Consider the following 25,462-nt stretch of genomic DNA (forward strand, 5'->3'; position numbering starts at 1 on the left):
AACGTTTCCCTGTCTTATGAATATATTTTAAAAACGAAGCCTATGTCTGTCAGAAAGTTCATTTTGAAATAAATCGGTCAAGAATATTTCGAGACTTTTTGTAACAACGTTAAACGACGACTTCTCTTTGCTCTTTACATAGTAGTATGGATAATACGAGGGTTGCAACTTAAATAGTGGCAACCATTTATTCCCAACCGATACAAAAGAGTTACATCTTTGCACCGGTTACTGTCCTTCAAAATTGTCGCCACCGTTGTGTAGAAGCCGTTGCCAGCGATGTGGAAGGCGTAATATACCGTTAGCAGAGCCTGTTCTGTTGATGGTGCGAATGGAGCGGTCTACTGCCTGTCGAATCTCTGGAACAGTTCTGAAGCGAATGTCACGGAGTGGTTCCTTCATCTTCGGAATCAAATCAAAGTCACAAGGACTTAAGTCCGGAGAGTATGGTGGATCGTACAGCACTTCCCAGTCCCATCGAACGAACAGAGCAGCCACAGCTTGCGCTGTATGCGCCCACGCATTGTCGTGCAAAATGTTGGGTGGGTTGCGCAGAACGTGTCGCCGCTTCTTTCGCAAGGCTGGTCGCAGGTGATGCTCCAAAAACGAACAGTAATACTGTGCACTGACGGTCAACCGTGGAGGAACGCCACTGAACTAAAAAGTGTGCCCTCCATTGACTTCAGTTATATTACCAACTCGTCTATTTGTTCTGGATGGACCCATTTTTATATCTCCCATCTGCTTTGTCAACTACGTAGTTTGGATTATACTTGGTTTTACGAACGCATCTATCCTACTTTTATTTGGGTACTTTAAACTCCTCAGATGCATTTATAACGCCAATTTCTGAAGAAATAACGGCTGAAGCTGCCATTTCCCTTGGTTTAAAATCCAATTGCTGTCTATCAGTCTTTCTAATGTAAGCTCAAACCACCTGGAAAAGCAAAAGAAGGAAATGTATAGTTTGAAACCTACTTGTATCAAAAAACAAAGGGAGAGAAGGGGACATTGTCCGATTCTGCCCCACCTCGTTGAGAGTGTCATGTCCGACGGCGATATGCATGGATAATGGTTCAAATGACTCTGAGCACTACGGGACTCAACTTCTGAGGTCATTAGTCCCCTAGAGCTTAGAACAAGTTAAACTTAACTAACCTAAGGACATCACACACATCCATGCCCGAGGCAGGATTCGAACCTGGGACCGTAGCGGTCTCGCGGTTCCAGACTGCAGTGCCTAGAACCGCACGGCCACTTCGGCCGGCTGCATGGATGATATGAGGATATTATCAACTGTGTGCATTTTATCAGTTATGTGTTTTTTTTATCAAGATATGTACCGTATGTGTGTGGAGCGACTTTTATACTCTGACTTCGTACACCGTAACATGGCATTTTTATAACAAATTCTAGATGATGGCAGCATAAGACTGCCGGAAATGGTGATCTTGGAACAATGAAAGCGTCTATATTACGATCGTAGTGTACGAAGTGTCTTCTTCATTCTCAATATTTCTGCATGACACATTGTTTAAAGAAGGAAGAAAGATTAGGATGTAACGCCTCAGCAAAGACGAGGCCATTAGTGACAGGGAGCAAGATCGGATTCGGGAGGGGTAGGGAAGAAACTCCGACGCATCCTTTTCAAGGGAAACATCCCGTCATTTAACATAAGTGATTTAGGGGAACCGCGGAAAACGTAGCTCTGGATTGCTGGACGAACCCTGAATCTCCATCCTCCAGGAACATTATTGGTCCCATGCCTACAGCAAGAGGATGTTTAAAACTGTTTTAGGTCTGGAACTATGTACGTGAAAGTTTCTTTAGTTCTGTATGATGTTTCAGCTTATTTGCTGTATTACCTGCTATTACTGCCAAAAATTGGAAGATAAGTTTTGTGAAGGACAATTAAACTGACATGTTGTATTTGTTCTTTGTCAACTTAAAACTACTGCTTTTAATTTCAGGGTACTGGTGAATTTGAGCCTTAGCTATCCGTGTATATGTGATACCACTGTATTACTAATATTTACGTATTCAACGTACATTTGCCTGTAAGCGACCTTCCACAGACATCAGAAAAACAGCTGAAGAAATGACTCATCTGTTGAACTCTGACACTCTGCCAGTAGATAACTTTATCACCAGACACAAATTGGATAACGGTTATATGTTGGGGACTACGTTAGAGAACAGGTAATTTATATTTACACACAAACATTTTAAAGAAGTAGTTTAAATGGAATTACTTCTTGTCGAAGTATGTGCTACTGATAATAGTGAAAATCTCATTTAACCTTTTAACTCCACTTGATTTCAAGATGTTATATCGTACAAGTAGTGAAAATTACGAGAGGTGTCCCCCCCCCCTCTCCCCCCCTTTTCATGACGACGGTGGCAAAGTGCGTGTCAGATTATAGATCTAAAGAACCGGGTTCGAACCACAATCGGTCCTAGACTTTCTAGTGTCCCTCGTGCTTCTTTCGTCCCGGGCAATTATATGGTAATGTGCAAAGTGCCAATTTGTACTGTGGTTCGGAATCCATATTAAATTGTAGCCCCCCCCCCCCCCAAACACACGCAGACACTCAACTCCAATAACTAGCTGCTCAAAACAAGCAAGCCTGGTTCTCCAGCGTTAGGGCGTGTGCCTGTAGACCGAGAGGTCGCGGGATCGAATACCGATTGGACTACGGAAATTTAGTCTCCCTTTAACCCAGCCTTCACCGCTCAACAATGTGAGGAGTGTCCAGGAACAACAAGTGGTTCGAATTCCACGTTAAATTGTAGCTCCTCTTCCCCCAGTTGCATAACTGGGTAGATCAGGGACACGCAAGTAGCCGAACTGGCGTCCAATAGAAAGACTTGCACCATGCCATTGAACAACACGAAAATATTACTATTGTTGTTACACGTGTGATCAAATTCTCGATTGCTGGAAGTCCACTCGATTTTTCCCTCACCAGTCCTATCTAGTCATTAATAAAAAATAAATTACCCGTACGCGTCTGCGATCGTCGCAAATATTTTATATTTATATTCTATATCGTTTACTATAATTCTTTATATTTTACTCCATTTCGGCAATTGTCATCGTCAGATCTGTAATTAAGATGATTGAAGGAACAGCAGATGTGACAGGCGTTTGTTAGAGAACAAGATGAAAAATTAAAAAAAATTTTAAAAACCTTCAGTCACCAAATTAGTAATATTAAACTTTATGTGGCTGTTATGTAGAGGTTACTGTGTAGCAGCGTCAATGAAAACTCGTTGCAAAGTATAGATAAACTACACATGGACTAACTGCCGCCATCTGGAAAGCTAATTGCCGGCCGGAGTGGCCGTGCGGTTCTAGGCGCTACAGTCTGGAACCGTGCGACCGCTACGGTCGCAGGTTCGAATCCTGCCTCGGGCTTGGATGTGTGTGATGTCCTTAGGTTAGTTAGGTTTAATTAGTTCTAAGTTCTTGGCGACTGATGACCTCTGAAGTTAAGTCGCATAGTGCTCAGAGCCATTTGAACATTTATTTCGAAAGCTAATTTTATGAATATGCAACTTTACTCATGTAAACTGTATTTTAGAATTTGACAGTGGACGTCTTTAATTTACAGGCTGTCTGTTTATTTTATAAGTATGAGGAAAGAAGGGAAAAATAACTGCATGCAGCGTCCCTCACACTAGAGCCACCTCTCGGCTAGAACGTACATCATATATACTCGTATATTATGAATGTGGAAGTTTGTGAGTGACTTAGACTACGAATGTGTGTGTGTGTCTGTCTCTGTGTGTGTGTGTGTGTGTGTGTGTGTGTGTGTGTGTGTTTTAGTATGTTTTTCACTCCTTCACGCTGAAACGGATGGACGGATTAGGATTAAACTTGGAATGGAGGTAGCTTATCCCCTGCATTAACGCACTGGGTACATTATAAGTATATATCTACCGATCATCGGGATTGAGGTGGGGCTGAAAAAGAAGTGTAGCCCACGATGTGCAAATACCGATACTTTACTCATCGAGTATTTGTGAATGACAGCACTTACCGACTTGCAAGAAACTTAATATGTAGTGTCAAACCTTGAAGAAACTTTTTCTTCCTGATAATCCCCAAAAAATGATGAAACGAAAGAAGTTAATCGCTTATTACACTTCCGCTGTTCATGCAGTAAAACTGCCGCGTGAAAGACGACGTTTTAATTTATTACATACTTACTACTAACTGTATTCGTAACACATACTGCAGACGGTTTTCACATATGCCACTGAATGTAACAGCGAAAGTATATCACTGTAACGACAGGTAGTTCAGAAATATGACGTCATAAACACTGAACTGTGTGAAAATGAAATAACAGGGCGCCACTCGCATGAGATAAGGTGAAATACACTGGAGCGCCAAAGAAACTGGTATAGGCATGCGTATTCAAATACAGAGATATGTAACAGGCAGAATACGGCGCTGCGGTCGGCAACGCCTGTATAAGACAAGTTCAGAAATGTTCAAATGTGTGTGAATTACTAAGACACCAAACTGCTGAGGTCATCGGCCTCCAGACTTAAACTAACTCATGCTAAGAACAACACACACACCCATGCCCGAAGGAGGACTCGACCCTCTGCTGGGAGTGGCCGCGCAATCTGTGACATGGCGCCTCTAGCTGCGCGACTACTCCGCGGGGCAAAGACAACAAGTGTCTGGCGCAGTTGTTAGATCGGTTACTGCTGCCACAATTGCAGGTTATCAAGATTTGAGTGAGTTAGAACGTGGTGGTATAGTCGGCGCACGAGCGATGGGATACAGCATCTCCGAGGCAGCGAGGAAGTCGATGTTTTCCCGTTCAACCATTTCACGAGTGCACCGTGAGTATCAGGGATCCGGTGAAACATCAAACCTCCGACATAGCTGCGGCCGGAAAAAGATCCTGCAAGAACGGGGCCAGGATCTTTCCGCAAATTGCTACATTCCGATTGATCCGTAGTGAGGAGGTCCTCCAGGATGTAGAACATGTCAGAAAAACAATAATACATGACAAACATTTACAACTAAAACAATTACGCTAATGTTCCTGCACAGGTCAAAAGTGGAAAGATCGTCTTTTTTTTAATGAACACTATATGAAAGGATTATTTGACAACACTCATTTACTAAGATCGCTTTAGGAACCGAAGGCCCTCTCGTGTACCTTTGATGACTGCCCGACACGAAGTTTTACGCCTCGCCTGGCACCGTCAAGACCGACACTGGACTGTTGATGACTGGAAAGATGTTGCCTGCGCGGACGAGTCTCGTTTCAAATTGTATCGAGCGGATGGACGTGTACTGGTACGGAGACGACCTCATGAATCCATGGCCCCTGCTTGTCAGCAGGAGACTGTTCAAGCTGGTAGAGGCTGTGTAATGGTGTGGGGCGTGTGCAGTTGGAGTGATATGGGACCACTGACGTCTAGATACGATTCTCACAGGTGACATGTACGTAAGCATCCTGTCTGATCACCTGCATCCATCCATGCCCGAGCCGGCCGGAGTGGCCGTGCGGTTCTAGGCGCTACAGTCTGGAGCCGAGCGACCGCTACGGTCGCAGGTTCGAATCCTGCCTCGGGCATGGATGTGTGTGATGTCCTTAGGTTAGTTAGGTTTAATTAGTTCTAAGTTCTAGGCGACTGATGACCTCAGAAGTTAAGTCGCATAGTGCTCAGAGCCATTTGAACCATTTGAACCATCCATGCCCACTGTGCTTTCCGACGGACTTAGGCAATTCCATCTGGACAATGCAACACCCCCACACATCCAGAATTGCTACAGAGTGGCTCCAGGGACCCTCTTCTGAGTTTAAACACTTTCGCTGGACACCTAATTCCCCAGACATGAATATTGTTGACCGTATTTAGGATGCCTTGCAACGTGCTGCTCCACCCCCTCGTACTCTTACTCATTTATGGACAGCCCTGCTGAATTCATGGTGTCAATTCCCTCCAGCACTACTTCAGACATTAGTCGAGTGGATGTCACGTCGTGTTGCGGCATTTCCGCGTGTTGCAGGGGCCCTACACGATATTAGGCAGGTATACCAGTTTCTTTGGCTGTTCACTGTATGTGGACAATGTTTTAACACCACCATTCTATCTAAATATGGGCTGGATGTGCGGTGTTAGCTAAATAAATGCCAGTGAATTTAGTTAAACAAACGCTTGTTAGATGATGCGGTTACATAAGGGAAGGTAGCAATGCCAGAAAACAGTAACGATCTGCAAGAAGACCTGCAGAGGATTTATGGATGGTGCAGGGACTGAACATAAGTAAATTAACACACTGCGTACACGTAGGAGAAGAAATCCAGTACTGTAGAGTTACACTACTGATGACAAATTGCTGAAAACAGTAAACAACCATCAAATAAGTAAGAGTAACCATACGGAGGGATCTTAACTAGAACGTCTACATAAAAATGAGAGTCGGAAACGGAGATGCCAGGCTGACATTCATAGGAAAAATCTTAACGAAATTTAATTCGTACACGAAAGAACTGGCTTACAAAAGACTTGTTCGACCGATTCTAGAGTATTGTTCATCAGTATGAGACGCTTACCAGGTTGGATTAATAAAATACATAGACACGACGGAAACAAGAGTGGCGCGTTTCGTTTCGCGATCGTTTAGTCGGCGGGGCTGCATTACGAGGACGCTCAACAAATTACAGTGGCAAACATTGGAAGGAGGGCGTTGTGCATCACAGAGAGATTTACTATTATTCCGAGAGAGTACACTGCGGGAAGAGTCTGACAAATATTACAACCTCCCACATACGTCTCGGGTCCACCTCCATAGCTGACTGGTCAGCGTAGATGGCCACCATGCGGAGGACCCGCGTTCGATTCCCGGTACTGGCAAAGACTTTTCCTTGGTGGGAGATGGCGCGACATTCACTCAGCCTCGTGATGCCAACTGAGGAGCTAGTTGACCGACTATAAGGGGCTCCAGCGTTTGGAAAGTCTCCAAAACAGCCGGGAGATAGGTGTGCTGATAACATGCTCCTCTGCACACCGACTGCATGACCCCGTAAGGTAGAGGATGACACACCTGCCAGAACACGTACTTTTGGACCTTCACGGCCTGGTGAGGAGCCCGTTTTTACATACGTCGTGCGAATAACCGCAACGAGCACGACAGAGCTTTACCAGTAGTTGTTGTTTCCAAACGCCATTCGCGAATGGAACAGGGGGTGAGGGATACGATAGTGGCACCAGAAACACCCTCGCCCATACACAATCAACTAGCTTGCAGAATATAGATGTAGAATACAAGAGTGTATTGCAGTCTGTGGACGTCACACTTCGTACTGAAGTTGGTGATGAACATCAGTTCCGTCTGGGATGAAAGTTAATACACTACTGGCCATTGAAATTGCTACACCAAGAAGAAATGCAGATGATTAACGGGTATTCATTGGACAAATGTATTATACTAGGACTGACATCTGATCACATTTTCACGCAATTTGGGTGCATAGATCCTGAGAAATCAGTAACCAGAACAACCACCTCTGGTCGTAATAAAGGCCTTGATATGCCTGGGCATTGAGTCAAACAGAGCTTGGATGGCGTGTACAGGTACAGCTGCCCATACAGATTCAAATGGTTCAAATGGCTCTGAGCACTATGGGACTTAACATCTATGGTCATCAGTCCCCTAGAACTTAGAACTAGTTAAACCTAACTAACCTAAGGACAGCACACAACACCCAGCCATCACGAGGCAGAGAAAATCCCTGACCCCACCCGGAATCGAACCCGGGAACCCGGGCGTGGAAAGCGAGAACGCTACCGCACGACCACGAGATGCGGGCATACAGATTCAACACGATACCACAGTTCATCAAGAGTAGTGACTGGCGTATTGTGACGAGCCAGTTGCTCGGCCACCATTGACCAGACGTTTCCAATTGGTGAGAGATCTGGAGAATGTACTGGGCCAGAGCAGCAGTCGAACATTTTCTGTATCCAGAAATGCCCGTACAGGACCTGCAACATGCGGTCGTGCATTATCCTGCTGAACTGTAGGGCTTCGCAGGGATCGAATGAAGGGTAGAGCCATGGGTCTTAACACATCTGAAATGTAACGTCCACTGTTCAAAGTGCCGTCAATGCGTACAAGAGGAGACCGAGACGTGTATCCAATGGCACCCCATACCATCACGCCACGTGATACGCCAGTATGGCGATGACGAATACACGCTTCCAATGTGTGTTCACCGTGATGTCGCCAAACATGGATGCGACCATCATGATGCTGTAAACAGAACCGGAATTCATCCGAAAAAATGACGTTTTGCCATTCGTGCACCCAGGTTCGTCGTTGAGTACACCATCGCAGGCGCTCCTGTCTGTGATTCAACGTCAAGGGTAAGCGCATGCATGGTCTCCGAGCTCATAGTCCACGCTGCTGCAAACGTCGTCGAACTGTTCGTGCAGCTGGTTGTTGTTTTGCAAACGCCCCCATCTGTTGACTCATGGATCGAGACGTGGCTGCACGATCCGTTACAGCCATGCAGATAAGATGCCTGTCATCTCGAATGATAGTGATACGGCCGTTGGGATCCAGCTCGGCGTTCCGTATTACCCTCCTGAACCCACCGATTCCATATTCTGCTAACAGTCATTGGATCTCGACAAACGCGAGCAGCAATGTCGCGATACGATAAGCCGCAATCGCGATAGGCTACAATCCAACCTTTATCAAAGTCGGAAACGTGATGGTACGCTTTTCTCCTCCTTACACGAGGCATCACAAAAACGTTTCACCAGGCAACGCCGGTCAACTGCTGTTTGTGTATGAGAAATCGGTTGGAAACTTTCCTCATGTCAGCACGTTGTAGGTGTTGCCACCGGCGCCAACCTTGTGTGAATGCTGTCAAATGCTAATCATTTGCATATCGCAGCATCTTCTTCCTGTCGGTTAAGTTTCACGTGTGTAACACGTCATCTTCGAGGTGTAGCAATTTTAATGGGCAGTAGTGTACAATATCGGTAATGTGAAGACCATCCCCACTAAGTTTGGTAAGTATGGGTCTAGTGCTTCATGGGGCAACACTTTCCATTTCCGTCGGCGAAGGCGCACGCGAGCCCGGTATTTCGCGACTGCGGCAGCGTGATTACGGAGAGAGATTCGGGCTCCGTCGCAGCAGGCACGCAGTTTCGCCGGGCCTTGCGCCACCGGGGCGTGCGCCTTGCGCAGCTGCCCGCCATGGGACGCCGGCGAACTGCGCTGGGTCCACGACCCACTTCGCGCGTGGCCGCCTCTTCTCGCCTTGGATGAGATGTGCCTATACTTGCAGGCATCTGCCGCCGCACGCGTTACGAGACTTGGTACTGAATAACAACATACGGCATTCAGCTTCAGGGGGCAAATTTACAAAAAAATGGTTCAAATGGCTCTGAGCACTATGGGACTTAACATCTATGGTCATCAGTCCCCTAGAACTTAGAACTACTGAAACCTAACTAACCTAAGGACAGCACACAACACCCAGCCATCACGAGGCAGAGAAAATCCCTGACACCGCCGGGAATCGAACCCGGGAACCCGGGCGTGGGAAGCGAGAACGCTACCGCACGACCACGAGATGTGGGCAAGCAAATTTACACAATCACACTATATCTCCATCTACATCTACGTCATTACTCTGTTACTCACAAAGTGCCTGGCAGGGGGTTCAATGAACCACCTTGAAGCTGTCTCTCTACCGTTCCACTCTCGAACGGCACGCGGGGAAAACGAGTACTTAAATTTTTCTGTGCGAGCTCTGATTTCTCTTGTCTTATGGTGATGATCACTTCTCCCTATGTAGGTGGGTGGCAACAGAATGATTTCGCAATCGGAGGAGAAAACTGATGATTGAAATTTCATGAGAAGATCCCGTCGCAACGAAAAACGCCTTTGTGTCAATGATTGCCACTCCAATTCACGTATCATGTCTGTGTCACCATCTCCCCTATTTTGCGATAATACAAACGAGCTGCCCTTCTTTGTACTTTTTCGATGTCATCCGTCAGTCCCACCTGATGCGGATCCCACACTGCACAGCAATACTCCAGAAAACGGTGGACAAGCGTGGTGTAAGCAATCTCTTTAGTAGACCTGTTGCACCTTCTAAGTGTTCTGCCAATGAATCGCAGTCTTTGGTTTGCTCTACCCACAACATTATCTATGTGATCGTTCCAATTTAGGTTATTGGTAATTGGAATCCCTAAGTATTTAGCTGAATTTACAGCCTTCAGATTTGTGTGACTTATCACGTAATCGATTTAGCTGATTTCTTTTAGTACTCGTGTGAATAACTTCACACTTTTCCTTATTCAGCGTCAATTGCCACTTATCACACCATACAGTTATCTTATGTGAATCATTTTCCAAGTCGTTTTGGTCATCGGATGACTTTACAAGACAGTAAATGACAGCATCATCTGCAAACAATCTAACACGGCTACTCAGATTGTCTCCTATGTCGTTAATATAGATCAGGAACAATAGAGGGCCTATAACACTTCCTTGGAGAACGCCGGATATTACTTCTGTTTTACTCGATGACATTCCGTCTATTACTGCGAACTGTGACCTTTCTGACAGGAAATCACGAATCCAGCCGCACAACTGAGGCGATATTCCATAGGCACACAGTTTGGTTAGAAGACGCTTGTGAGGAACGGTGTCGAAAGCCTTCTGGAAATCTAAAAATAGGGAATCAATTTGACATCCCCTGTCGATAGCACTCATTACTTCATGAGTATAAAGAGCTAGTTGTGTTTCGCAAGACCGGTATTTTCTGAATCCGTGCTGAATACGTGTCAGTAAATCGTTTTCTTCGAGGTACTTGGCAACGGCCTTGCCGCAGTGGAAACACTGGTTCCCGTTAGATCATCGAAGTTAAGCGCTGTCGGGCGTGGCCGGCACTTGGATGGGTGACCGTCCGGGCGGCCATGTGCTGTTGCCATTTTTCGGGGTGCACTCGGCCTCGTAATGCCAATTGAGGAGCTACTCGACCGAATAGTAGCGGCTCCGGTCAAAGAAAACGATCATAACGACCGGGAGAGCGGTGTGCTGACCATACACCCCTCCCATTCGCATCCTCAGCTGAGGATGACACGGCGGTCGGATGGTCCCGATGGGCCACTTGTGGCCTGAAGACGGAGTGCTTTTTTTTTCGAGGTACTTCATAATGCTCAAATACAATATGTGTTCCAAAAACCTACTGCAAATCAACGTTAGTGATATAGGCCTGTAATTCAGCGGATTACTCTTACTTCCCTTTTTGGGTAGTCGTGTGACTTGAGCAATTTTCCAGTCTTTAGGTGCGGATCTTTCTGTGAGCGAGTTGCTGAATATGGAGCTATTTCATCAGCGTATTCTGAGAGGAACCTGACTAGTATACAATCTGGACCGGAGGCCTTGCCTTTATTAAGTGATTTAAGCTGCTTTGTTACACCTAGGATATCTACTTCTATGTTTCCCGTCTTGGCTGTTGTTCTTGACTGGAATTCAGGAATATTTACTTCGCCTGTATGATCAAAAAAATCCGGTACTCCTGTGTAATGCGGAATTGAGCACTACACGACACGAGAAGCGGATTCACCAGAATGCGATGAGGTGTGGCGTATATTGTCGTCAGTACAGAAGCAGTAACAGCAAGAATGAATCGGACAGCAGAGCTGGGTGACTTCGAACGTGAACTAATCATTGGATGTCGCCTGAGTAACAAATCCATCGGGGGCATTTCAACGCTTCTAAATCTTCCCAAGTCATGGTGGTATAACTGTGAGTGGAAACGCAAAGGATTACCGCAGCTAAACCAAGACCAAGCAGATCACATGCACTGGCGGATAGGGACCTTGAGCATTGATAAGGGTGGTTGTAAAAAAATCGTATGAAATCAGGGGACGGACTCACTCGTGAGTTTCAAAGTGCTACCAGCAGTCCACCTAGCACACTGTCTGTGTGTAGGGATGGAAGTGATGGAATATAATGTTCGAACAGCCCCTCGTAAGCCACACATTCCTGTCCCCAATGATAAGCGACGCTTGTGGTGGTGAAATGGACAGGATAACTGGAAACAAGTGATTTTGAGTGATGAATCACGCTATACCCTGTGGATTTAGTGAACGCCTGGAGATCGCTACCTGCAAACATGTGTAGTGCTAACACTGAGTTATGGAAGGAAGTAAGGATGTTTGGCGTTTAACGTCCCTTCCGCATCTAGGTCATGTGGTGAACACACCTGCCGCGTTTTAACAACTTTAAAACATGTTCATAATTTTTTTCATATAGGTCAAAAGAACTAAATCTCAAGTGAATTTTACCAAACAGTGAACAAAACACTTCCGCTACCATAGTGTAGGAAACCAAAAACGAACACAAAACGAAGTCCTAGAAAGAAAATAAAGAAATATGTAATAACCATCTGAAGATGGATTCTTCAGAAATCCGAAACAGGTCATGATTTGAGTCAACTAAGGCTTTTAAACCATTAGTGTAGCTTGTTTCAATTACAAATTCACTATTGGCGTAATTGCAACGAATCGATTCATTTGGGATAAAGTTTGCTTCGTCCGCCCGAGATAACGTTCCATGCTACACAGAAATTTCTTCCGCTAGCCACATTTGAGACTGAAACGCGAAACATTCTTCTAGCTAAACTAAACAGCTTGGAAAAGAGACTTCGGTTACGCTTTCAGCTCTCAAGCGAACTTCGCCATAACCACTATCCGTTCAGGATGTATACAAGTTAACCTCATCTATAGGATGAGAATGACGTGGCCCACAGTCTAGTCCAGTGATCGTCAAGTGCTCGTGTGGCCTGCGGTTCCACACCATGAAACCAACGCCTCCGAATTTTACTGTTGGCACTACACACGTTGGCAGATGACATTCACCGGGTATTCGCCATACCCACACCCTGCCATCGGATCGAGACATTATCTACCGTAATTCGTCACTCCACACATCGTTTTTCCACTGTTCAGTCGTCCAATGTTTACGCTCCTTACACCAAGCGAGGCGTCGTTTGGCATTTTCAGTGGATCCTGATGCAGTTTGGAATTCCTGTGTGATGGTCTGGATAGAGGTCTGCCTATTACACATTAGGACCCTCTTCAACTGTCGGTGGTCTCTGTCAGTCAACAGACGAGGTCAGCCTGTACCTTTTGTGCTGCACGTGTTCCTTCACGTTTCTACTTCACTATCACAGTGGATGTTTACGAGTGTGGAAATATCGCGTACAGACATATGGCACAAGTGATACCCAATCACCTGACCACTTTCGGAGTCCGTCAGTTCCGCGGAGCGCTCCATTCTGCTCTCTCACGATGTCTAATGATTACTTGAGGTCGCTGATATGGAGTACCCGACAGTAGGTGGCAGTACAGTGCGCCTAATATGAAAAACGTATGTTTTAGTGGGTGACCGGATACTTTTGATCACATAGTGTATTAGCGTATCAGCCAGCGACAAATAAAATGTTATTAGAATGACTTTTAGCAATTTGAATAATATTTCATCGATAGAGTTATTATTATTAAATTCCCCACATATTTTCTTTTCAGAAAAGTGAGTTGTTACCCATACAATATTTCGCATTGCCTAATCTTGATAAACAAAGTGCGTAGTAACAGATGGGTAACACATGTTCCGATATGTATCCGTCCGTACATCCGCTGTACATCCAAATGCATTCACGTCTATGGCCTGGATAATGCTGGGCACCATACTCGCACGTATTCCATCGGCTTGTCTTTCAGTGTTTCGTGCTAATGCATAGGATGAGGCAAAATGTTCGAGAGGTGTACGTGTCCCAATTGAGAACCGAAGTTTACAAGCTCTTGACATAAAACGCGAAATCCTACACCTAATGTTAATGTAAATGGACGAAGATCTCTGGCGCACATTTCAACGCACCTTTTTAATTAGTGTACATTTCAATGAAACTGGTAATGCTTTAGAACTTCCACTTTGTCGTGTTCTGCAGACATATTCCCGCAAATGAGTGATGGCGCATCTGTAAGACAGGAGAACAGAGCACTTGCCACAGCACATGTTGTCAACATCCTTATCAGTCACTAACGAAAATCTCTCCCAAACATTGTTACGACCACTGTCTTTCGGACTCAGGGTATATTCTGTTGAATCAAGTTCTGCTTTTGCACTCTCTTTCACCTTATGTTCACGCGTCATGATCCCACAGCTGGCGACTGAACGGTGCTCGGATAACTACAGTAGACGAACAAGAACTGAGACTTACATGCTTATCTTAGAACTTTGTACGCAGGTAATTGTCACCTGGACTGCAAACACTGAGCTCTATTTTTTAGATTTCAGTAATTTCGAAAAAGCGTTCAGCTGTTAGATATATATCTTCCTCTATCAAAATGATTCGTTGTTTACTTTCTGGAAAACGAGTCATACGATCAGTAGTAAATAACAGCTATAGCGTGCAACCTTTCGAGAAGAAAGACAGTTTAAGCAATTTGGACAAATGACCGAAACGTTGTCTTTCGTTTCACACCATGACATGAACAAATGTGCAGCTTATTCAGTTGCCGCACACATTTTCCCATTATAGAGCACATTATTGTGTTCCCACTACAAAAATGAAATCCTACGTTAAAGCAAACTGTCACAATATATGACCTCCCTCTGAGGCAATTGATAGTAGCGATTCGGCCATGGCGATATCTACCTCGGCTGAGCAGCTGATTCTAGCTCCTGTTCTCGGAGCAAGGTGATAAAACGTGGTGACGCGTCTCTTCTTGATTCGTTTTTAAAACAGACAACCCACTGGAGGAGAAAAATGGAGGGGAGAAATATCTGGATTTGTCTAGTTTATAAACATAAATATCGCTATTAGAGTAGCTTTCCTTCTCTTTGTTCTACATTCAAGCAACGTGATCTTTCGTGCATTGCGTCTTTCAGTCCCACCTAAAACATGTAACGCGTTGCATCTGCAAATTTTCCCTCGGAAAAATATATGCATAATCACTGGAAGTCCCATCTGTAGACTGACTTTTAGTTCATTTGTCCTCGTGCTTAATAAATCGTCTTACTTCAGTTACATCTGGCCGTGCGGTTAAAGGCGCTGCAGTCTGGAACCGCAAGACCGCTACGGTCGCAGGTTCGAATCCTGCCTTGGGCATGGATGTTTGTGATGTCCTTAGGTTAGTTAGGTTTAACTAGTTCTAAGTTCTAGGGGACTAATGACCTCAGCAGTTGAGTCCCATAGTGCTCAGAGCCATTTGAACCATTTTTTTTTTTTCAGTTACATCACGGCGGTTAGATGTTCTAGAAAAAGCTCCTGGCGCAACAGTTCTGTCATGAAGGGTAAATTTAGTACTATCTAGTGTGCCTGAGAACAATGGAAAGAGAGGAAAGAAATAATCGTCAAGCCGTGCCGCCTCCTACAGTTTGCAGACATCACAACAAAGACCAACGTCACGCGCCGCGTAACCAATTCCCAGAACAGATCTTACGCTGACGAACTGAAGAAAACAATACCTCAGCGTTCTCACAGGTCATCTGAATCTCTAATTACATTGAAGGCTAGACGCATATCATTAAACGGTTAAAATGGCTACCTATCGGTCCGTGTGGAATGCTTCCGTAGCTACAATGGTCGACATAAAACTGCGTGCGTTTCAGACTTAGAACGGTAAGTGCATTCCTTCATGTTCGCAACGACACAAAAACCACTGCGCGATGCAATTCCGCCAGAGTAATCTGTTATCTAATCCTTTCAAAGACTTATTATGTCATCAGTGAGCACTGTCCAATCATATTAATGTCACCATCTGTCAAAATCCTGAATAACTAGCGTTTGCAGCGCGGGACGTGGGCGAAGAGATTAAATGACATTCTGGAACGTACCGACAGAAATTCGGAGCCATGGCGTCTCCAGCGCTGTTACCATCTCCGCTAGATTTCTCGGTGGAGCACCCATGCCGCTAACAACTCGATCAAAGTGATCTCACAGATGGTCTCTCGACTGAGTTTTAATCCGGGGAGTTTGGTGGCCAGTGCAGTACGGTATACTCATTCTGGTACTCTTCGAACTACGCAACGAAGACTGCGAGCTGTGTGACACGTTGCACTGTCCTGCTGGTAGATGCTATGGTGCCGAGAAAAAACAAACTGCATGTAGGGGGTGTACATGATCCCCGAGGAAAGATGCATACTTGTGTTGCTCCACTGTGCCTTCTAGAATGACGAAATCACCCAGAGAATACCACGAAAACATTCCTCCGACCGTAATACTCTCTCCTAGTTGCAGACGTTATCACGCCGAACATACCGACGGCCATCTGTCCGATGAAGCATAAAACGCGGTTCATCTGAAACGGCCACTTGTCCACACACAGTGGATCTCCAGCTGCGGTACTGGCGTACTAATTCCATCCATCGTCGCCAATTAACAGCATTCACCACGGGTCCATGAACTAAGCGCCTGCTGCAAAGACCGATACGCAGCAACGTTAGCTGCACAGTCGTTTAGGAGACAGTGTTGGTCTTTAGCTGTTCCGGAAATGCTTCTACCCTTGGCCCGAAAGCCAATAATCAAGCCCTTTTTGGACGCAAGATAAATCGCTCCCTGACCCCCCCCCCCCCCCCCCCCACGACACGACACGACACGTTTTACATACCCTCCACTGCTGCCACCTGCCATCGGTGAATGGTTATTGAAGACTGGCGTGGAACAGAGGTGGTGGCCACATTACTATTACTGGTCTGTGTATAATCAGCAAATGCTGCAAAAGACGAAGTCTGAAACAAAGCAACTAAAGAGGTTGCTGCTTCTCGCGCATTTACTACTGTCAAAACAAAACTTAAAAAAAAAAAAAGAAAACATATCTGCAAACTCACCACCAACAACAAATAATCGGGGTACTACATTCTTTGCCCACTTATAACCGTCACTGACAGAATGTATTACATCACCCCTACCACGGCTGCAAAGTAAACATTCAGCTTAGGAATAACTTGCTTCTGACTTCAAAAATGATTTTCAGTTTCTTTTTATTGAGTCACGATTGATTTCGTAGTTACCAGCCCGATACTCAGATTGGCGTGATTTATACAGAGTGTTAAATAATGACTTTTTAAAAATTGAAGGACTGAAGAGGATGAAATTTTGAGCGTTTCGATATAAGGAACCTACAGCCGGAAATGTGAAGAAGTTTCTACGGTCATCACTGGGCTATCGAAAAACCTGTACGACAAGTTACCAGGCGAGATTTTCAGTCAGTATTTGGGCCGGAATTCTTGAAGATCTCCTCACTGGACCACACTTCTCAACAGATCGATTGATAGTGCATGGTATTTGAACTTTTTGTACAATGTCTTGTCTCATCTTCTGGAAGACGTTCTCCTTCTATTGCACACTAGTTTGTTGTAACGAAGCTGATGGTCGTCACAATGAATATTTACCCCACAGTAGTGAAGCCACAGATTCGACTTGCAATATTTATTTGTGCTCTACTGTCAGTAAAAGTTTTCCAAAATACAGTATTCTTGTGTTTAATTTAGTCTACAGAACGCGTAGAAAGTGCAAACGTTCAAAATATCATCCTCTACAATGTCCTAAATTTTGAAATGTAATTCTGTAACATCCTGTATGCATCTAGTCAATGTGTCGTATGTTTTTCCAAGGTAGCAAAATTCCATCAACGATGGAAAATTTAAATCTCTCCTTCCGTTTAGTTTCGTGGTTTTACGAAGGACGTTCCTCAAATAAGTTTCGTCATTGTTTTTGAAACAGAAGATGATACACAGAAACAAACGCCATATGAATCTACACTCATTGCTACTTCAGTGACGGAAGGGGCGACAGCGGAAGAGGAATGGCGCATGCTCAGAGCGCCGAATAAGAGAGAGTGGTACCTGACAGGCGTGCCCGAGGTTTTGGAGTACACGTCACGATGGCAGACGGATTTGTACTGACAACATGTTTTCCAATGGAAGTGCCTACTGTTATCCGGTATAAATGGGCACGTGGGACTGCTGTATCCGTCATGCAGACCGTGTATGCCGAAGAGGTCATGTCTCGTCAAATGGTTGTTCGATGGTGTTGCATGTTCAGAAAAGGAATACAGAGTGTTTAGGATGAACCATTGCTAAGTTGGAAGGGGCTGTGCAACAACTCCTTGCATCGCTGGGCACCGAGCTTTAACAGAGTGTTTTTTTCAAACTCATTGTACGACATATGTATCAATTTCGGTGGCGATTATGCCGAAAAATAGTGCAACGTGTATAGTCCATGTTGCCCCGGTGTATTTCTTTCTGGCAGTAAAGTTTCTGTGTGCAAAACAATTACGAAACTTACTTTCGGAACGTTTTCGGAGCGTTTTCAAATGGTTCAAATGGCTCTGAGCACTATGGGACTCAACTGCTGAGGTCATTAGTCCCCTAGAACTTAGAACTAGTTAAACCTAACTAACCTAAGGACATCACAAACATCCATGCCCGAGGCAGGATTCGAACCTGCGACCGTAGCGGTCTTGCGGTTCCAGACTGCAGCGCCTTTAACCGCACGGCCACTTCGGCCGGCTCGGAGCGTTTTTCTCGCCAGGTATTTGTTCTATCGATTAGGGGCTCACTTAAAAATTTTATATCTTCTGCTGCCTCAGTTTCTGATGCCCTAAGACGAAAAATGGTGACGCAGATCAACTTTGTCTTATCCTGGTGGATGTTGAACTGAGCGGACGCAGAGAAGCGAACTCAAGCTTTTTTTAGCACTTTTGCTTAAATAAATGGTGTGTTTAAAATTATTTATGGGTGGTCTACGTTAATTAATAACCTATTCAACAGAAAGGAACTAAAGGATTTATTTCGCTAGTCGCTCTTTGTTATACTGAAATTAGAGCATTACATATAATTATGAAATATAGGACACACAATACATCGAAACCGTGTCCATTAGTGAAGATTGGACAAGGAAGTGAGTCACATGGAATTACTGCTCTCAACTGCCTCACTCGTCGAGGCATTTCAGCGTGTCGAAGATAAGTGTCATAGGCTGCGTAAATACACCGTTCAAGTGCGTGCTTATCAGTAACTGGTTAAGTATTCTCTAGGCTTTATGCCCCGCTAGTTAAAGTGCTTAAGATGGTAGTAAGCCAAAAATTTCTTAAAGGAAGTCATTTTCCTGTGAAGACTGATCTTTTATTTTGAAATAACCACGTTTTTATTTCGCAATTAGCTACGTTTCACCCGCCTGGGCAGCTTGTGGTCGCCTCTAATAACACTTCAGCACGACCATAATACAGGATGGCCAGAAAGTCTATTTGCATCGAACTAAATGCGTATATAAATAATTCGTCAATAAGGGACGACATTATGAGGGTTGTGACTGTTGATGAACACAAAACATTTTCTGCGTAAGTCAATTGTTTATTTTTCCACTACGCGTTTCGATGGTTCACACCATTATCTTCAGGTGGAGAATTGTTTATTTACTCTGGAGATCCACATCGTGATTGCAGCGTTAACTGCCACATGACTTCCTGGGGAGGAGAATGAAGTCTGTACGTTGGCCATTTCACTGTTCGCATTTCCGGGTTTGGTAAAGAACAAAGGTAGATACCAGCTACTTCACTTAGAATAACGCTTAGAGACCAGTGTGTGGATCCATGAACGGTAACAAAACAACGTACAAATGATACAGGTAAACAACAGGTTTCGTGAACGATTTGCTAAGGATTCACCAAGTCGTGTGACTTTGATCACATAGGGGGTTTTTATTTCCCCGTCGCCCCCCCCCCCCCTGGCCGCCCATAAACTCGAAGGGAAAGGTGCTGAAGTTAGTAACAGATCTTCTAATATTTTATCACTGGCGCACTATCTTCCAATCAAGTTACAAATCTTATAATATTGTATATTTCTGCAACAGTCAATAATCTTCATGGCACTAAATAAAATAAATTTTAATGCACTTCGAATAGCACTTAAGATGGCTCAAAATGGTTCAAATGGCTCTGAGCACTATGCGACTTAACTTCGGAGGTCATCAGTCGCCTAGAACTTAGAACTAATTAAACCTAACTAATCTAAGGACATCACACACATCCATGCCCGAGGCAGGATTCGAACCTGCGACCGTATCGAGCACGTAAGAATTACACATACTTTGTTATCTACATTTCTCTGTCATTTTGCAAAACAGGTTTGAACGCTGAAATTCAAAAAATCTATTTTTTTCTGTACTTAATGCCCTACATCTAACGTAAAACACTTTTTTAGTTTAACTTAACAGTAACTTAGTTTCACTTAACAGTAACTTACGTTTCCTCTGCCAAAATGCCATATCGTTTTAATACATAATTGTATCGCAGCGTCTTTGACACTAATGTACTTTGAAAACTCCGTGTTTGTTTTCATACGCTGTTAGTCAAAACATGTGGTGCGCGTTGGATTACGTTTTGGACCAAACGAAAGTGTTTAGTAATGAAAACAGACGTTAGTGACTGTGAAAATACATTACGAATATAATTCGCTGGAAGAAAACAGTAAAAGCAAATGCTACAGAAGGATATTTCATGTAAGTTGCATTCTACGACAAATTTGTAGCCCAACCATCTTTGTTACACGTTTGTTACTGTGAACTTTGGTTTATCCTAGGAAACTCGCCAGTAAGCCAGAGCATCAAATACTGTGACGGAAGCATGAAAGCTGTCTGGTGACGAAGTGTATAAGTTATGCACCGTTAACGGGGCTTTCTGAATAAACTAACCTGAAATCAACCAGTGACTGGCAGATGTGCACCAAAAACTACTTTTCGAGTTTAGTATTAATGTTTTATCTGGTTTGCTCCCTTTATATTTACTTACTGTCCAACCTTTAACTTTTTAATTATATTATCACTCCTGTGTCAAAGATGACTTTTACTGTTCGCGCCTCAATTGAGATGAGTAATATCTCACCTAATGTTGTTTAAAACTATCGTAACTTCTTTGGTGATGATAGTTCAAGTGTGATAAAGGCCTTGTAAGCCGAAAGCCGATAACTCAAATAAATCCTGTAGAGAAAATACAACATTGTGTTTTTTATTTATAATTATGTTGTTCTTCCAAGAAGCGGCGGAGGAACCAGTTAACACGGTACGTATGTTAGGCAAAACGAGGAGAGAGAGAGAATAGGAAATGAAGATGATAGGGAGGAAACTGGTGTAGAAAGCTGAATGATACAGTTGAGATGAGTAGGTGAAAATGGTTTGGTCATGTAAAGAGGATGGAAGAATCCCTAAATGAATGACTGGAGTAAGTCTGACAGCGAGAGGCAGATCCAGAGCAATATGGACTAACTCGATCAAGACCGGTACAAAAAGAAGGAATCTAGAATAGAACAAAACAGTTATGAAGCAGAATGGTGGAAAGGCAGTGTAAAACGTCCCAACCCGGGAAACGAAAACGACGAAGAGGAAGGAACATCCGTACAAGGCACACAGAGAAAATAATGAGGAACTAGGATATTTATAACAGTTATGAGGAACATGAAATTGTGTAGCTTAATATCCACAGAGTACGTCTTAGTAGTTGTTTCCTCTCCAACCACTTGTCGTATTTACCTTCTGTTTATCAAAACCAATAAGGCGCAGCCCAGCTACTCTGAAAGCGACTAATAAATGCGTGAAGGAAGTTTTGGCCGAAAATACATCGATACCGATAACATGTTACAAACATTTTTATCTTATTAACAAAACACGCTCATTCTAAGATAAACGCAACCTCATAAGCAAAGCACTCTCACGACGGCAATATCAAAAGCTCTACTTCAGGGCCAATCGGACTAACAAGTTCGAAGAATACACAAACTTTCCATGTAAATAACGCCACTTTTGGAATCCTAGATTGGGTTAGTCTCTCTTATCTTTATCAAGCTCATCATTAATTGATAAATTTTCACATCCGAAAATATGGGATAACAAGAGATTGAGTGATAAGATAATGTAATTGTTCCGTCATATTTTACTATCAATGTCAAGTAATCATTACTTTGCAGAAATATAAAGGAATGTCACTCGTCTTCCAATTACTAGTCCAGTCAGAAGCATATGTTTAAGAGGTCGTACACAAGGGGCTAGGAAAGTTAAATACGAAATTGGTATCACCTGCCTAATATCGTGTAGGCCCCCCGCGAGCACGCAGGAGTGTCGCAACACGACGTGGCGTAGACCCGACTATCGAATGAAGAAGTTCTAAAGGGAATTGACACCATGAATTCTGCAGGGCTGTCCATAAATCCTTAAGAGTTCAAGGGGGTGGAGATCTCGTCTGAACAGCAGGTTGCAAGGCATTCCAGATATACTCAATAATGTTCATGTCTGGAGTGTTTGGTGCCCAGCGGAAACGTTTAAACTCAGAGCGTTCCTAGAGCCACTATGTAGCAATTCTGGACATGTTCGCTGTCGCATTGTCCTGATGGAATTACCCAAGTCCGTCGGAATGCACAATGGACATGAATGGATGCAGGTGATCAGACAGGATGCTTACGTATGTGTCACCTGTCAGAGTGTAGGGAAGCAGCCTACTCACGCCTTATAAAATTCACATCAGTCTTTCCATTGTGTGCCAGACAGTCCGCTGTAACTAGCTCTGACGTCATAAATGTTGCGCAATACTTTAAAAATCAACTAAATAACCAGAAACGTTTCTAGCATGTCAGGAGTAATACAAAATCAATATGTGTTGGATATCAGTTCAATAACTTTAACCATTTTCGAAATTTGGATGTTTTGCTGTAAAAATCATTGGCGCAACAGAAAAGAGCTAGAAACTTAAAAATTTATATTTAGATTCCTTTTGCATAATAATTTAGTAGAAACAGTATTCTGGATCTCACAAATTAAAATTTTAGTTGAAATTCATGATTTTCTGGTTTTTGTCTTAGAAATTAAGGAAGCAAGATAGATTAAGTAAGCGAATAAATAAAGCTAGGATGTTTAAATTTAAGTAAAAGGGAGATCCGCTATAATCATAAAAATGTGAGAAGTTTCAACAGAATATCTATAAAACTATAGCTGTAGCGCATCTCCAAAGAGCAAGTTCAGAGCTCGTCTACTGTGTGTAGTGTAATTAAATTAATTCTCTCGCCCAAAATATTTGACTTAGCCACGTCAGACTTTTATTATGATTACTTACTTGTGTGCTGATTGCACAATTAAATTGAAAGCTTCATCGGCCATCAGCAAAGGAAGCAATGATTTATTCGATAACAAAGTGGTGCATTACTAGCCCAGCGGCTAGTCGGGAGAGCAGATTTGATCAGGCGTTCCCTTAGCCGTCCGCACCGCGGCTTTATATGTAAGAACGCTGCGTGAGAAAAAGGAAGGACCCAGTTCTCTCCAGACGCCGATTAGCGCGCCACCTGTGCCGGGAAGCGTCGCGTCGGTATCGTTGATATAAACAGCCTCGGATGCAGTAATAAGTTACTCGGGATACGCGTAACCATGAAATCGTTTTCGAGTGAAGTGCTAATTCTGGGATGACGTTAATGATCTATCTTTAGTTTGCGTATGTCGTATTTTCACGTGCCGCCACAGGACAGACATTCTACCATTATTAGCGTGGCGTTTGATGAACATTATCATCAAATTATGGCGAGCATTTAATTTGAACAGTTATAGTTGCATCAGCGCATTAGACTCTGAACTGCTCTGGTAGTTGGATTGTGTGGATTCTTTTTGGTCTGTGACTTTCAGAATATAGTGAACATTTTAGAGAGATTGGTTTTTGATTATGAATCCCAGACAATCTCCTAATTCCTCAGAGCTATAAGCTGTAGCTGTAAATGTATTTCTCAGATGAAGTGGGCACTAGGAATTCTAATTACAGGCTTCACGTTTTGCTAATCACTTTCTGGTTGCCAATATTGTAGTTAGAGAGCCAGTGTTGAGAACGGCAAACAACAGCATAAATACAAAACATTTATTCTATTATTCCACCCGCCGCCCCACAAGCGTAGTATCTAGGCATATCAGGGATCCCATGTCACTCCATCTGCACACGGATCACACTAGTACAGTGCCTCCAACACCTTGAACAGTCCCCTGCTGACGTTCAGAGTCCATGGATTCATGAGGTTGTCTCCATATCCATACACGTCCATCCGCTCGACGCAATTTGAAACGAGACTCGTCCACACAGGCAACAAGTTTCCAGTCATCAATAGTCCAATGTCAGTGCTGACGGCCCCAGGCGAGGCCTAAAGCTCTATGTCGTGCAGTCATCAAGGATACACGAGTGGGCCTTCAGTTCCGAAAGCCCTTATCGGTGATGTTTCGCTGAATGGTTCGCACGCTGACACTTGTTGATGGTCCAGTATTGAAATCTGGAGCAATTTGCAGAAATGTTGCACTTCTGTCACGTTGAATGATTCTCTTCAATCGTCGTTGGTCCCGTTCTTGCAAGATCTTTCTCTGGCCGCGGCGATGTCGGGGATTAGATGTCTTACCTGATTCTTGATATTCGTGGTACATTCGTGAAATGATGGTATTGGAAAATCCCCACTTCATCGCTGCCTCGGAGATGCTGTATCCCATCGATCGAGCACCGACTGTAACACCACGTTCAAGCTCACTTAAGTCTTGATAAGCCGCCATTGTAGCAGCAGTAACCGACCTAACAACACTTGTCTGATATAGGCATTGCCGACCGCAGCGCCGTATTCAGTCTGTATTTGAATACGCTTGCCTATACCAGTTTCTTTGGCGCTTCAGTGTATATCGGCACTGTCCACTCAAGATGTTGCGGCTTAACATAAGAAATCGGAAGCTACAAAGAACCGGATAGTGACGTTATAACAATGTCGAACTGGTTTTAGCCATTCACGGTCAGTTTCAAACCTCATGTGCTGTTTTAATTTTATTTCTGTTTGTTGGTTTTCGGCAGATGCCCATTCAACCATCTCAGTAATGGAAAGACGATGCGACAGTGTATTGCTGACTATTTTCTAGTACGTTACGACGATACGAACATAAGCACAACGCAGACCCAACCCCCCTGCGGAGAAAATCTCCGACCCAGCCGGAAACGAACCCGGGTCCCTGAAGTTGGCAATCTGCCACACTGACACAGCAGCTACCGAGGAGGACGAAGCTCATGGTTCAGTATGTACGTTGTGAAAAATGGTATTGGTTTTTTTGAAAGTGGGACTATATTGATGTGCACAACATTGTAAACACTGCCAACAGCGAGTTGAATGCCTCCTGGTGGCGCTGCAAGTGAGGAGGGTAGGGAAACTACGCAAACGGAGCAAAGATGAATGAAAAACCGTTTTAGCGACGATACTGGCCGAAAAAGGGGAAAACCACTGAGTTCAGCGACATTACCAAAGCGCGCATTTTATGTGCCCCGGGGAGACAGCGAAACTGGTCGGCTGTTCGTGTACTAGGCATTGGACGTCCATACCTCATCACTGAACGTGGAGGTC

General features: G+C 44.0%; 1 protein-coding gene and 1 pseudogene across 3 annotated transcripts in view; one reads left to right on the forward strand and one right to left on the reverse strand.

Annotated features, from left to right (window-relative positions):
• Window positions 1-25,462, reverse strand: part of LOC124802407 (ATP-binding cassette sub-family G member 1-like) — a 794,031-nt gene that overhangs the window by 118,406 nt on the left and 650,163 nt on the right. The gene's annotated exons all lie outside the window — the stretch shown is intronic.
• On the forward strand, window positions 10,871-10,988 carry LOC124803487 (annotated as a pseudogene).

This window comes from Schistocerca piceifrons, chromosome 6 (genome assembly GCF_021461385.2).
Source record: "Schistocerca piceifrons isolate TAMUIC-IGC-003096 chromosome 6, iqSchPice1.1, whole genome shotgun sequence".
Classification (NCBI taxonomy): Eukaryota; Metazoa; Arthropoda; class Insecta; order Orthoptera; family Acrididae; genus Schistocerca; species Schistocerca piceifrons.